At 39.8% G+C, this 16,212-nt stretch overlaps 1 long non-coding RNA gene across 1 annotated transcript; it reads right to left on the bottom strand.

Moving 5' to 3' along the window:
- Positions 1-100: 100 nt before the first annotated feature.
- Positions 101-13,512, bottom strand: LOC108446001. The gene is made up of 3 exons (XR_001861099.1): positions 13,500-13,512; positions 11,454-11,460; positions 101-613 (listed from the first exon to the last, which is right to left on the bottom strand). It is a non-coding gene; the product is annotated as an uncharacterized LOC108446001 (long non-coding RNA).
- Positions 13,513-16,212: the final 2,700 nt, after the last annotated feature.

The raw sequence follows: 16,212 nt of genomic DNA, 5'->3' as shown, positions 1-16,212 counted from the left end.
CTGCTGCCTGGAATGTGCGGGAGAACGGGAGATGAGCGGCTCTCCGCGGCAATGCCCCTACCTTAATACACTGGGAAACATCTCTAGGGCCGATTGTCACGTTGTTGTAAGTGTCTCCCCTCTGTGCTGCCAGACTAAATATGTTAATTCTACAGATCACTTGTTCTCTGCAGAGGGCTTTTGTCTCAGGGTGCCGCAACCCACTATAGCATATATGTCCTATTGCCTCCCAGCTGTCTAGCTCTAGCTTTTTGTGCAGGACCCCATCCCTGCTAGAAGAAGCCTTAACCTTCTGCATTCCGTATGGAGGTATGGTGGGTTCACAGATCCTGATTTCAGTTGCCAGCGGTACATCCATCACAGAATCGATTAGGTTGACCTAAAGGGACCTTTGAGATAATTGAATCCAACCATGACCAAGGCATGAAAACCAGACCATGGCACTGAGTGCCACATCTACTCTTTGCTTAAACACCTCCAAGCACAGTGACTCTACCACCTCCCTGTGGCTCCCACCAGCCCATTCCAGTATCTAATCACCCTTTCTGTGAAGAACTTTCTCCTAATGTCCAGCCTCATACTCCCCCTGGCACAGCTTAAGACTGTGTCCTCTCTGCATGTTAGATGCTGCCTTTCAGGTCCTGGCTGTTACAAAGGGCAGGGAGAGGCGATTGCATTCAGTGTCCTGAGTGTCCTTGCATGGAAGAGACAAGATATTTCCACCCCCACCTCCCACCCCCCGCCCCCCTTTCTAGGTACTGTAGTTCAGCAATTTCTGATAAAGCTTTGCCTCAGAGTTGAGTAACATTCAGCTCGCGGGATCTCGACCCCTCATGAGGGTGCATGGGGAGGATTTGTTCTCCTGAAATAGTGCTTGCCTGTTCCAGAGGAGACACAGAGCTGAGAAATTCATGAGACCAGTGTCACTAGCTAAGGATGCAGCTTCTAACTTCAGAATGAGCTGATAGGTTGGCCTGATAGATGTGTGTGTGTGAGTTGATGAGGTTTCGTGTCCTTACTTGACATGGTAAATATTCATGATAATGTATTTCCAGTTTTGAATGAGGAGACAGACTTCATCAAAGTATTTAGCTGCTTAAATATCCTGATAAAGAAATGCTTAAAGTACTTAAGCAGCCTTCATGAGCATCCAAAGTCCTTGCATCCTGGATAATACTTGTCTAGAACTTGAAGGTGAAAAACCAGTCTTTTCATTTATCGGTTCACCGGTATGTCAGCTGTCACCTTATCTGACAAGAAGTGGGGTACCTAGTATTTTCAGTGGTTGTTTAGAAAGTCCTGTTGTGGCAAATTACAGACACAGAGCATACCTGGTGGTTTAAGTGTTGCCATAGATAATAAAAGTAGATACCAAACATTCTTTCTGCTTTTTCTCTTTTGTTATACATTGTTTATCCTTGAATAGAAAAAGAAGAAAACTTGACTGTTTGCCCAGATTTGCAGCTGTTCTCTAAAGGGAGAAAAAGCTCAGCAGTGAATTTGGAAGTTACTCTGCTGGCATCATCTCTGATGGTGCAGTGCAGTGGTTGAGTTATGGCTTCAATGAAGTGGAATCCCAGTATAGGAATAAAGTTTTTTTTACTCAGCCTAGAGCAGAAGCACATATTGGTAGCGACTTGCTGTCTGTGAGGTGAGTTCCCACTATGGAGCTCTAAATGGTATTGGGGAGGAGTAGAGGGAAGACAAGAACTGCTGAGGGAGGTAATATTGGTAAGGTGCTTGCTAGAGATGGTTCCTGAGTCTGGGCCTGGGGCAGCTGATGCAGTGGTGTGGGCCATTCTGAAAGGATGCAAGCTGCCAGCAAATCTGGAGGCTGGAAACCCTGTGACTGTGGGCACAGCGTGCTGCCACCAGGAAGTGCTTAGTGAAGGGACAAGTTTGAATGTTATGATGTGAATAAGAACCCCCTGCTTTTCATCACAGATGAGAACCAAGAAATACAAGATCAAAGAGGCATCAAGAAATCATACAGCATTGGCTGGCTAAGGTTAACACACTGATGAGGCTTAGCAGTGAGAACACTTGCATCTGTCTGTCTAATCTGATGCTCTGGATAAAGCCAGCAGGATTGGAATCATTAACACCATGATTTACCAAGGGCTGCAGAAATGAGATGATAAACTTTATTTTAAAAGTCTAGGAGAAGATTCTGAAAACTCTTGGTTCTTTCTTCCAGCAATGTGAAGACTTGTGTGTCTCTTCCTTCTAAACTAGAGATAGGAAGGGTTACATATTGACTGTCAATCTTCTTGTAGGGGCGTGTGGGAAAACATTGTAACCTCTGCTGGTGTTCATTAGTGTTGGAAAGCTTGTGAGTTTAGGAACTGAGGTTAACCAGTGTGCTGCCCTTCTTTTTGGGTGTCACATCAGCCTTTTCTGGATGTCCAGGTGGACAGACATGCTGGCCTGAAGTGAAATTTCTGTTAATGTTCTCCTTGGTCAAATAGTCTGTGATCCTAATGCTGCTGGGAAGAAAAGAGGAGAGTTCTGCTATTCCTGCTTTCTCATTGTTCAGTGGGATACTGGATTCTTACACATGGATGCTCTATTTTAACCTTTGTGGTTTTGCAATGCACCAACTATTGTAGCTGGTTACCAGAATATAACTACTGACCCATGTTTTTCAAATTTTTAAGGTTGTCTTGCACAGTTAGGATATATGTTTACCCAAATATTCTCTCTACTTCAGTGTTTAACTTATGATGAATGAAGAGAGAGTTTGGCAACAAAATGTATCTCAGGTGGATTTTTCTTTACTCCTCAGTATGAGTAGGGAGTTTAGCTCTGTAAGTGCTCTCACTGTGACTGTTAAGGGCTTCTGTAAACATGCCCAGATTCTGACCTGGAGAAAAGAACAGTCTGACTTTCATCAGTGCAAGCAGTGCTTTAAAATGGTAGTTGATCAGGCCTTTAAAAATTATTTTCATATTTGATACTGTGGCCTCTACCAGAACATTAATAAAGGTGTTCAGAAACTGAATTTGACATGGGAACAGGAGTTATCTCATGTTAAACCAGTACTAATGTTGGTAAACTGCCATGGGGTGGAGAGATAGAATGACATTAGTGTCTATACAGGGAATGTTACCGTTATAAAACATGACCTCAGTCAACTAGAGGATGGGCTAATGTCCCTGTGGAAGCCCAGGCGTCACAGGGCTAATGTCCCTGTGGAAGGCCAAGCGTCACAGAAAATAACACAGCAAACAATTGAGCTTGAAATTTCTGCTGTGTTGCCAGAGGTCCAAACAGATCTGCAGGAGCTCTGCTGGGACAGTAGAGGCAGCATTCTTTGTACATAATCTTCATATTTTATTTGAAACAGAAAACAGGAAAACCCACCCCAGTATAGGCAGGCAACATCTAAACATTGCATTCCAAGTAAATAGGTCTCTATCATTTATCTGGGGACTTTATATATGTTCTCACTTTCCATTTGGGGGTTGAGCTGCATTCCAGCCCATGCTATTGTTCTAATCTGTTTGGAAGTTGCCTGTGCCAGCTTTACTGCAGCTGCCCTTCTGTAAATGTGAGCAGTTGGCTCTTAATGATAGCACATGCTGGTCAATCTAAGCTTCTGCAATGTTTCTGTCTCTGTCTCTCATCATTTGAGAAGGTCTTTAATGCAACCTAATGAGATTAGACTTCATTTGTTCTTGGGTTCTCAGCTAAGGTTTAAATGGTAAAGAGCACTTCAGGTCATTGCTTAGTCCAAAGAAAGACTGACATTCCTATCAAGCTGTGGTTCTCCGGAAATATGAGTTAGTTCACTAGACAGCTCCAGTAGTCTCACCCTTGTGGTACAATCCTGTACTTCAGCTCTTGCTTTACACTGATTTTCATACCACTATTTTACCACTGTATGGTATTTACTTTAATGTCTATAAACATTTTGTAAATCAAGCGAAAAATAGGATTGTGTCAAGGAAAATAATGTGAGTTGCCAAAAGTCTATCCAACTATGTGAGACAACAGCTAACACATCATGCTTGTATTTTCACTTAAAATTTTTTTTGGTCTCTTCTGTATGGGAAATGTTAGTGATAATTTCTACAGTATCATCTTTGCTAATACCTCCATCCACATTCTTGTCCTGGAGAAAGAGAGGAAAATTGAAGAGGATAAGTCGCCAATGAGGTAGTGTAAGCAGCCTGAAGCGTAGCAATCAATGAGCACTGCTTTCTGAATGTTTGAAATCTGAGCTGAGCTGTTCAGAGCATCCCTACTGTGGGGAATATCCACTTTGTACAAAATGCACAGGCTCTTTGGTAAGGCAGATAAACTTCACTTGATAGATTTTTGCGTGCTTCCTGATAAAAGCCTCAGCACCTGGCAAATTCTAATGAGGCTCTTTGCAGCTCTGGCCATGGATCACCATACTTGAACACACACCATAGCAAATCCAAATCCCAGAGTAACCAACAGGGTAATGCTTTATCCTCCTGACACTCTGAATAAGACTCTTAACCCCAAAAAACTTTTTTGATCTGCATACAAGGATGTCCTTTTCCTGTGAGTTTTTTTCATTTTTATGCCTATTAATATATCTGTGTGCTTATAAAACATGAGTTAAAATGGAGAAGACTTTATTTTTGATGTTAACATGAATTCCTCAAAACCTGTAGCTGTGAATGTTTGCTTTGATGGCTGGGAAACTACCAATAGTGTCTGATGTTGATAAAGCATTATTTGTATTTAGAAAAGCGCAAATTAAGACTGAAACAATGCAAAGGTGGAGAAGGTAAGTTAAAAGTTACAGTGCCAAGGTTATTGTGAACTTCTTCGTTCTATTCCCTTGGAGGTACAGATGTTTTAATCCACTCACTTAAACAACTGGATTGTCCTACTGGAAAATGTTAAGATTTTAGGAAAAAGAACATTTACACTTTATTTACTTTGTATTTAATAAACTTAGCACAGGAAGGCAAGTGTCCCATAAATGCTTTAAGATCCAAAATTATGGAGCTTAGGAACATTCAAATAGTACTAAACCTGGAGTGTTCATGAATGTCAAATACTTTAACGTGAGTGATTATATGTTTATAATTCCCTCATAACCTCTTCTCCTGTTGCTTAGACACAAGATGTGTTTTAAACAAGAAAATCAGACAATATGATTATGGTGCAAAACAAAATTAATATAGATGACCAGCTGCACATCACTAATTGGAAGAAGCAGAGAGCTGGATGGTTTTTAAGTAAATATGGAACTAGATTGTATAAACTCTCTGATGCCTAAGTGCAATTAATAAAATAAAAGTACTTCTAAAATCAGAAGGATTGCAAAGCCTCCTTAGGCAGTCTGGATTTAAAAAAAAAAATCAGTGAGGTTTTGACTGGTTCTTGTATATGAAATGAAAGGAACTGAAAGTTATTTTTAAGTAGAGAAATGAAAATGGATGAAAATGAAAATAAGGGGTGGGGGAATGGAAATAAATAAGGTAAGTTATTACTACTTGATCTGATGGCAAACCATCTGGCAATATGCTGCCAAATCATTATGTATCATTTATATGACTCAGTGCTAATTAGATGTGCACGGATTATGCAGACTTCTTGTGCTTTCAACATTGGCAGAATGTTTTAAAAATATCACTTACATTATTAGTATGACATGTCCTTGTTATGAATTTCTGACAGTAATCCAAGCCGTTTTTTCACTAGAAAGTATCCAAAGCACTTCAAAGACTGTTCAGATTTTTACTTTTTAAAAAAGAAACGAAACAAAAAAACCCCAGTATAACACCAGGATCTTCTGTCCAGACACTAAGAAATTAATTTATTTTTCTTTTCCAGTAACTTTCAGAAAATCTACTGACTGAGCAGATAGGCCTGGACAGCATGAAAAGATAACTAACTACATAAATATATACACACTTCAGATTATAGTAAACATGCTTTGAAAGACCGTGTAATAAAGAGTCTTTTAAAAGCATGTGTGCATTGCTCCATGTCTATACATACACAGATCAAACACTTTTCTCTTTTTTTCTAGGATTTCCCCACTTTCATTCACATGACATCAACAATTTCCACAAATGGGGGACTATAAAATTTTCCTTTGTTTATAGTACCTCTATAGCTATACTTAGAGCATATTAACTGTTATATGTCTACCTTAAACATGCTACAACATAAATCTGTTAATAAAATGTATTCTGAGAGTTGAAAACTTCAAACTGCTTTCATACGAAAGCTATAAACATCTGTTGGATGGAAGGTGAAATACTGAGAGTTAAAGATCAACAGGGTGAGTGATTAATGGGTGAAATTTCTTCCTTTTCAAGGAATGTCTCAAAGGTGGTGCATCCAAAACCACAGGTTTTGGTGTGGCTTTTTTTGTTTGGTTGTTTTTATTGGTTTTTTGTTTGTTTGTTTGTTTTTGTTGTTGTTGTTGTTTTGTTTTGTTTCATTTTGTTTTGTTTTAAGAAAAAAAAATCAATATGCTTGACTAAGAAATATTATGTGTTTTCTGAAAATTAAAGGCCTCTGAAGGGAGCTTGTTTACTTGTCAGTTATGAATACAGTGAAAATAAGGCAGCACAAATCCATAGTTGCATAAGTAACTAGCAAGTGCATAGAAAGAAGTAATATTTGAAAAAATATCAGAACGTTCTAATACAGGGATATAGATCTTAACACAAAAATACTTTTTGTGATGTGACTACTTTTGTAAATATGCATGACTTGCCTCATGTAGTTTTGTATTTACATTTAAAGATTATTTTAAAGAGTTGAAGATAGCTCAAAGAGTTGGCAGAATGCTCTATAGCACAGGACACATGATCTGCAAAGTGGTATAAAACATTTACATTTACTTATAGACTTAGAATTACACAAGAAAGAGATACGCTCATTAGAGCATTTTTTTATTTCAGATGCAGTCACACAATATTCCTCTAGTAGGGGGATGAGGGCAAAATTCCAAACATAAGTGAGATGTGCACTTTTAACAGTAATTGTCATTAATGATCTCCTGCTAAAGTTTTCCAATATTATATACTCTTTATTTATAGTTTCAGGTGCCTTTCTAAAAAGTTACTGTCTTTGAACACAGGCTGGATTAATCCGTTTATCAAACTGGATTATTGTGCACAAATTTCCATTTTAGTAGTATAATAGTAAAGTTCCTGCACTGCTTGAAACATGCTGAAGAATGATCCCTGTGAGAGGCCCCAACCTAGTGGGCTCAAAAAGTGAGAAACTAAAATAACAAGGACCTTAGGAAAATGTTAGTAGAAGTGTTTTGACAGCTTGAATGGATTTACCTGGCCTATGCTAATATTCATTTTACAGAGAATTCAAGTTGAAACTAAAGAAATATTTGCCTGCTTAGAAATTTACCACATCTGTTAATCTTATGCCTGAGCCAAGCTTTCGCATACAGTTATGATTACTAATAACATTACGCACAGTTTGTTGAGTTTGGGTTTGGGGTTTTTTTGCTCTTGGATCAATAAAGAAAAACAAATTTATGTATAACTTCTGGACATTGGGTGGCACCATTGCCTCACATAAGCCATATAGCTGCCTTCTAGCTTAAGTTTCACAATGTTGGCTCTGCTCCTTTTTCCTTTAGCATAACTATATAAGGCAAGCCAGACTGCAGAACTAGTTGCCTTCTTTCTTCTCTCTCTCTTTTTTTCTTTTTTTAGTTTGATTTTAAGTAGTCATCTTGCTTTAAATAGTAATGGATTTTTAACCAAGAACTGATGTTGCTCAGTTGAGGGAAGCGGTGTTTTGATTTCAAGTGTTGAAATGGAAAGATGCTCGGTACAGCCAAACTGCTTTCATGTGCATGTGCGCCAGCCAGCCTGTGATGAAGCTGTACACTAATGCAAAAAGTAGGAATAGCACCTGTGTGTTTTATTGTCTTTAATAAAATTCAGTTTAAAACAATGTTTTAATTAAGAGCTGATTTGTGTCCACAGCAGGGCTGATATATCAGATACCAATATGTGTTTCTGTACGGTCAAGATTCCTCTAGGTTTACTTTTAAGATGTATTTAGGTCTTTTTAATTGGACCTTGATCTCCTTCCTGGCAGATACAAAAACTTTGTCCCAAATCAGGAGACTGGTATAAAAACATACAAAAAAAATACCTTTCCTTACACTGGTATGATTTTTTTTCCCCAGGGTTTATTAAATTTATTGTACAGAGCAAAGTACTCAGTAGATAACTAATAGTATTTTGTCTCCATATTAATTAAAATGTCAGAGACTGCATTTTGAAAATGGTCTGAGGAGTTACACAGTGGTTACTACTGTGGAAGTGAATGAGACAGTACCAAGAAATGCAGAATTTCCATTAATTTTTACTTTATGTCTGTATTTGGGGCAAAAGTGCAGAATTAAGCTTTGATGTTGTTTCATACAGTGTTATGGAAGAGCTCTGTCAGTTATGTAGATCAGCATCAGTACTAACTTACTTGGGGGAAGGCATTCTGATGAAAGCTGTAAGAATAATAGTGATTTTTTAAAAAAAATTTGGATTAAAGAAACCCCAACCCTGTTTCCATATACATTGGCTGGTCAACCTAAAGATAGAAGTTTAGCATAAATAGAAATCTGCATAAAGGTGTTTCTGAGTCTTTGAAAATGTTGCCAGCCAGTTGCAGTTTCAGAAACAATATCAAATAATGTATCAGTAGTATCTGCTATAAAGAATTTACGAACCTGCTTGTCAAAGTTTCCACTGTTAAGCCTTGTAAAGAATGTGTTCACTAGAATCTGAGCCAACTGCACAATTAAAGAGCAGATCATTAAAATACATTTCTTGGATTATCTCTTTGTAATGTGTGATCTGAGCAGCTCTGTATGTTTGTATTCCTCTAGAACTGATCGCAGTGCAGTTCTTTAAGTTCAAGACCTTTCATTCTTATTTTAGAGCCTCACAAATAAACTTGCAGAAACAGATAACTTGGTTTCAGAGCTGAAAAGTGAGACAGAAGCCTTAAATATACACTATGAGAATGGGTGAGGACCGGTGATCTAACATTGGAAGCATTCTAATTTTTTATTCTTTTTAGTGGGAACAGAAATTGAAGAGAAACATGAGACTATGTCTCAAGTACTGAAAAACTGTGTAAGGACTTTCTCTAGGTCCACTAAGGATATGATGAGAAATAATGTCCAAAAATTAAAAGAAGGAAGTACCCTTTGGCTACAACAAGGTTTGAAGCTCAGTGTCAGCCAGGAACAGGGAGCCAATGTCTTGCACAACTGAAAGATACTTTTGATTTATGGTGTCTCCCTGGTTTGAGAGGTGGCTTGTTTCCTGCTGTGAGCAGATATGAAACAACCTCTTAAATTTCTTTCTAATTCCTCTTCAATTCCACCCCATGATTTTAACATTGTACATTGTGTAGTAGATAAATCTGCTGGAAACAATAATTTGTCTTTCAAACTTACTATTCAGACCACAATCTGTTACAGTTAATTCACTGCCAAATAAAGGTGATGATAAGATCAGATTGTCGTGGGTTTAGAAGAGATTGTTACCAACTGTTGTGGGTTGACCCTCGCCAACAGCTGAGTGCCCCCACAGCTACTTCCTCACTCTTCCTCCTCCTCCAGCATGACAGCACATAAAAGGAGAGCAAAAGTTGTGGGTTGAGATAAAGAGACTTTAATAAATGAAGGAAAAAGAAGGGGAAAGACCCAAGGGATGCCAAGGCAGCTGTTCACCACCCCTTAGTGCAGTGCCTAGCCATGCTCCAGGCCTCTACCTCAGAGGTCACACACCCACACACCTTCTTCTAACCCAGCTTCTGTTGGGTAGCAGAACTTTATATGATATGGAATTTGCCCTTGGACAGTTTGGGTCCTCTCACAACTTCCTGCTCAACTTGGGGGGAAGGATAGTATGATATGGGCTCTTATGAAGGAAGTTAACTCCATCCTGGCCATACCCAGTACACCAAGTTTTTTACAGCTTTTTAGGTAAAATTCAGCAAACTAGTTGTTTTCCATGCTGTCTACACAAAGCTTGTTATTGAGATTCACTGTGCATGTCATGGTTATTTTCATAGGATTGGTTGTGTTTTCCGTAGAGCTACGTAAGAAGTTGGTACTGCTGTTATGCCCAGTGTGCCCTACTGCTTGGCCACAAAACAGTTTTTCCAGACTCTTAACTGAGTGGTTTTAATTTAGAACTGTGTGTTTTGAGGGTTTGGGCAATGTTGTCCTGTATGATGTCACCATCAAACTCTTAACTTCTGTTGACTTTTGTAGTTTCCCTGTGTCATGTTTACTTGATGTTGTTGTATTTGAATGGTTCTGTACCACCTGTGGCATCCTGTGGTTTTTTGATCCAGTCCTATTTGACTGTCCATATCAAAAGCAGAATGAAATAGTCCTAAGGGAGCAATTGCTGGTGGACATGATCTAAAACTGCTTTGAGGCTAATACAGGCTGCGATGAGTGCAGTTGCTCTGAAGTGACACCGGGCTGTAAAGGCTCCTAAGGGCCACTTCATAACTGAAAATTTCTGGAATGAGGGGTGCTCGGGTTCCTCCTGTCAGTTTTGATCAATGAGCTCCTCATCTGGTTAACTACTCCAGCCCTCGTTTCCCCTTATGCCACTCAGAAGGACAAGGCAGATATCCACCTTTGAGTGGAGACGATCAGGATGCAGAAGTCCTTTTCAGGCAATTAAATCTATTTTTATTACATAGAAGATACTTCTTGTGGCTTTGTTCATATCAAAGGATGGTTTTTAGGTGACTTATTCATAAGCAAGGACGGTTGGCAAGCTCAGAATTGAATCATTTTACCTCTAATAATGACTGATATAATGACTTTAAACTGCTGTTTTGCCGAAGTGGGAGGCCCCAACAGGCAGCAAATACCAACTTCTGTGCTTGGAGTGAGTTTACATATCCAAAATTGACTGATTTTGTCTGTAGGCATGTGTCAGGTAGGCGTCATGTCTTTTTCTATTCTTCTCCCTACCATCTCAGAATAAGAAAGTAATTAAGCTGGGAAAGGCCTTTTGAGGTCATCTGGTCCAACACCCAGCTCAAAGTTACTTCTGAAGCTGCACAATTTTCCAACTCTGCTTGTTCAACAGCATGGTTATTGTGCACACCTGAGCTGGTTCAAAAGAAAACTGCTTCAGCTGAAGAAACTAGCTGTTATGTGCCTGCCGCTGCTTAGAGTGTTTGCATCTAAGTACACAGCCCCTGTGCTTCTTGAGATTATTGGCATAAAAAGCTGTAAGACAGACATACGCCGAAGTCTTTGGTGCCACCATCTTATAGGATGGATTTTTCCAGGGTCTAAAGCCTCGTTAAGATGTTTCATGCTGTCTGAGCATCTCTGGATATTACTGTGACTACTTGTCTCTTCCACTCTCAGGAATTCTTTTTTTTTTTTTTTTTCTGGCTGCCAAATTGGGATGTCATAACAACGTTTAAGTTGGATTCTGAACTGTCATGCTTTACAGTGCAGCTGTAATAAGGCAAAACAAAATATATGGAAGCTATTTGTGAGACATGGGAGATCCTGAGGCACAAATCCCAGGAGATGATGCAGGTTAATCAATACTTGAGTGATCATGATATTTACAGCTCATCAAACCAGCAGAAATGTTAGAGACAAATTCATAGGACATTATTTGACCACGCACTTCAGCGGTCCTTGAACAGTCTGCCTCATTTTTTTCCCTGCCACTATGACTTAGTACACAGTTGAGAAAGGTAGGTGATTTTTTATACCACTGTTTCTTTTCTTGTACGAATTAGAAGCTGGGGTAAGTAGTTAATGCTGCCACTAATCTTTTTAAAACAAACAGAAGTATTTTGTTCATACATGATTTTGCTCAGTTAAATCCCTTATTGTTTATCTATACTTTGACTTTCGGTTGACAAGGTAATATTTTCACTAATTTATTAAAAGACAGTAGCAGGTCGTTTAGGACTAATGTTTTGTATTTTTAAATAGCTACATTTCAGCAGGGAAAATATAAAGAGCTCAGTGCTTGGTAGAGGTAGTTGTGTGTCAGATGGAAGCAGCAGGAGACCGAACAGGAGAGAGCAGCAAGTCTGACAGTTCTTTAGGCAAGCTGTTCATTTGACCAAGGGAGTGGGCAACATGCCCTTGGTGTATAATCAAGACTGAAAATCTTCAGTCCTCTACATCTGCCTATAGAAGTTTCTCCTTGACTGTGTGCAGTACAGTAGACAGGAGCATCTCACAATCTCATCACTTGAAATCTGGGGACCTGTGTCAAGTTCCACAGCTTGATAGATCTTCTGTTTCTTATCTGTAGTTCAAAGATGTTGAAATTCCTGTGTCCTGCTCCCTTCCCTGAGCGTATATATTCTGCCTCTTGGACAATCCAGAAGATATGCTGCAGAAGGTATTTTCACTGTTTCTCTGCCAGAAGACACAGGAGCTGACTGGCAGAGACAGTTAAGCACTCATTACTGTCCCATAGGAAAGGAATTGTCTTTGATCCATCTTTACAATCTTATAAGAATCTGTGACTGATTACTTCATGTCCAGTGTTTTTCCAGGTCCTTTCTAGAGAGTGTGTAATCTAGTAACAGCAGTCTCGATCATGAAAAATTGCTTGGTTGAACTCTATTCCCGGGACACCTTGCTACAGCCACACACCAGTTCTCTATACAGCTTTGATTGAAGGCTGTAAGATTTAGCTTAAATGGAGTCCTCAAATTTTAATTAAGAGCCACCACTTCCCAGGTTAACCCAAGAAGAAGAGAGACTAAACTCAGACTACACTGTGGGCTGGCACAGGGGTTGAGTGGAGCGCTGAATTCCCGCAGTGTTCTGGTTGTCAGGTTTACAGCATGCACATGCTGATACTGCAACGTTATCAGTTCTCCTGGGCAAGATGGGGCAAGTCCTAGGCCAAGTGTCACTGACTGAGTCATGTCTAGAGTATGGGGGGCTTTCCCTCCTACTGCAGGTTTCTCCCAGGGAGAGCTGTTTAGAGTGGTCCAAAGGGGACAAGGGAGTGTAGTTTAGATCTGAGCGCTGCAGAGTATCAGAACTCCCATGTTCAAGGTCACTGCCTAGTGTTTGACGAATGTAGGTGTATTCCCAGGGTATCAGTATCTTAGGGTATATAATAATGGACTGGAACTGTCATTGAAATACTGCCTTGAGTAGCTGAAAGCTGAGAAATTGTTCCCAAATGCATGTTGTGATTCAAAAGTAATTGTGTGATTCTGAACTCATTTGGATTGGTTTTGCTCATTTCTGCAGGATTAGTCTTCGCTTAAAGTTATGCCGCTCCTTACGCAACTTCCTGAGTAGGACAGAGAGGTCCAACTGCAGAAGCCTGAGGAAGAGCTGGAACAGAACTCAACTGATGTGACTTGTAGGCCTCTCTCTGACAGAAAGGTCTTTCCACCCCAGCTATTGAAAGAAACTAAGAAAACTCTGTCATCCCTGGATTAAACATTTCTCATATGTCTAAAAGAACAAAGTAGTTGCAGTCAAGTTCTCTAACTCAGTAATTGCTGTTGTGTCTGGTTCATAATTTCTCTGTTTTCCCATACTACAATCCTTCTATAGAAAGAGATGACAAAGCCACCAGGGTATCCAGAGGCACTGCTGCAGTGCCTGCAAAAAGAGCAAACTGCCTTTGAATCACAAGCCAGCCTTTGCATTTGGTATTCGTAACTTTACAGATATATATCTCTGACAGTATTTACTTGTATTTGCAGTCCCCCCTTTTTAGTCTCAGAGGTGGGACATCAAAAGTGCTACATTTGTATTATTTAGGAATCTAAAATACATGTAATACTATAAAGAAAGGAAGCTTGGTGGTCTTCTAAACCTCTGTGTTCCTTAATAGAATGTTCATTATTTTCAACCTTCCTGAGATGGAAATTCTCAGTGGGGTAGTTAGTATAACAAACAAACACAATCTGAGTGTGTAAGTAGAGTAGAATTCAAGAAAAAGGGTTATTTCCTACTTCCTCCTCACAGCCCTAAATATAAGATTTAAAACCCTTAAGTGTTATTTTTCTTAACAGTTGGAGAACACCAGGTTCATGGTAGAGTTTCATATTTCTTGGGGGTTGTTACAATGGAATTTCTCTTATTTGTGACAAGGCAAAACACTTATTACATCTCAGAAAAAGGCTGAGGTTTTTTTTCCTTACAGACTTGGCGCATGGGGAAACATTGGAACATGGGTATATCTTAACCACTTTGAAAGTGAAAAGTCTTATGTTTATCCCAGATGTTGTGGGCATGATCCTTGTGATGTGAATACTTAAAGAAACCAGCATAAAACAGAAATGGAAGAAAGGGTGGGAAATGCTGCTGAAACTTATAAGGAAAACCAAGCAAATGCAGATACACATGTTAAGCAAAAGGTTTCATATCTTTTGTATTGTTATAGTCCTAGAAATGGAAGGATAACTTTTTACTTCTCTCTTTTTTCTCCAGTAATGATGAACATGCACATAAAACCAGACAGAGAAATAGTATGTAAGTTTCTACTTAGTTGGCATCAGAATTATTATTCTTGAGGCCAGTAACTTATCTAGTGAATCAGAATGTCAGCAACAAGCACTTGTTCTGTAAGGCAAATAACAAGCTGTTGTTGTTCGCACTTGTGCCTCATTTTCCCTTCTCTTGTGATATCAGGGGGTGTGTGTTTAGCAAATACATAAAGCAAGTTGAGTACTCCAAAGAAGTCTAGCTAACATATTTCTATTGTGATATTTTTAAGGTAAAGTGTGAGGTCTACTACTAAGTTACTGTGATATAGATGTGCTCGATGAACTTGCTAAGGAAGTGAGCATTTATCACTGTGAAAAGGTTTCCATTCATCTTCACAATCACTTCTCTGGAATATTTAAGGTGTCCTATTGAAACCACTTGACCCATCAGGAAGAGAATGCCATAGATCTAAAGGTTGCAGAGTTTTGAAGAAAGATCCAAGCTGGGTCCCATGCTGTTGGCCTTACTGGATTAAAAATAGTTTATGGCTGGCTTGGACACTGCACCATTTGTCTCCAGTGAGGTCAGTGCATACTGAATGGTTGGGTTGCTAGGAGGGGTCTGTGTGAAAAATATTTGAAGAAAAAATGTGTACAAATAGACCTGGCTGGAAACCATGTTTATATGTACCTGGCATGTAAGGAATTGTTACATAGGGCACCATGTGTTACGCTCAAAATCATGTTTAAGGGCAAAGAGGAAGCCCGCCTTATATGTTATACACCAAGAATTTTTTGGTTCTTGCTACAGTAGTTGAAATGTGAAATTCTAATAATTATTAATACAGATCTAATTGTTACAGAAAAAGAAATAACAGTGCACTGAAAATTTTCTACACACTTCTGGGTTTCTAGTCCTACCACTGCTCACCTTTCTGTGGCTTCCATGGGTCTGAAGGACAGCAGTTTAATTTTGGGGTGTATGGGGGATACTATAGCAAGCTGTCAGCATGTGGACTGCTTCACTACGACAAATCTGACATTCCTGTGGATGGTTTCTTTTTCCTTGCTCCAGGATTCATGTGGGGTCATTTTTTGTTTGCTAACAAGGTTTCAAACTCTTGATCTTTCTTCATTGGTCTGTGGCTCTGTTACATTCAAATTTACTGTCTGTATTGTGACATATATGCATGTGGAATCTACTTTGTCCTCTGTGTTACCCCTAAAACCAATTTTGTGCAGCTCCAGGTCTGCATTTCTTTAGCCGTGGAGTCTCCAGTGTCAAGGCTGTGCTTCAGGTCACATGCCTGTACTCCGTGCTGCACCCCATGTCCCCACTCCTGGTCACACAGGTAGTTAGGAAAGGCAGACTGAAAGTGCCGCGTGCTCTCCTGGGTTTGTGAGAGTTGTTTTAGAGATGAATTAGGTCCCTTGCTCTGGTGGATGATGTTCCTGTTACCCTGCTGGGTAACATTTCACAGAATAATTGAACCAATTAGGTTGCAAAAGACCTCTGAGATCATTGAGTCGAACCCATGACTGAACACTACCATGTCAGCCACACCAGGGCACTGAGTGCCACATCCAGTCTTTCCTTAAGCATCTCCAAGGTCGGTGACTCCACCACCTCCCTGGGCAGCCCGTGCCAATGGACAGCTCAGGAGCGTTAATGGCTTAGGAGAGCTGTGCTTACTGGGATTGCATCGGGCAGGATGCTCACTGCCTGTCCCCGGGAGCGGCGGGCGTCCCGTGATGAGCGCCCCGGGAGCG

This window comes from Corvus brachyrhynchos, unplaced genomic scaffold (genome assembly GCF_000691975.1).
Source record: "Corvus brachyrhynchos isolate BGI_N302 unplaced genomic scaffold, ASM69197v1 scaffold103, whole genome shotgun sequence".
Classification (NCBI taxonomy): Eukaryota; Metazoa; Chordata; class Aves; order Passeriformes; family Corvidae; genus Corvus; species Corvus brachyrhynchos.
Note: the sequence above shows the minus strand (reverse complement) of the source record. Positions and strands in the feature narration are given on the sequence as shown.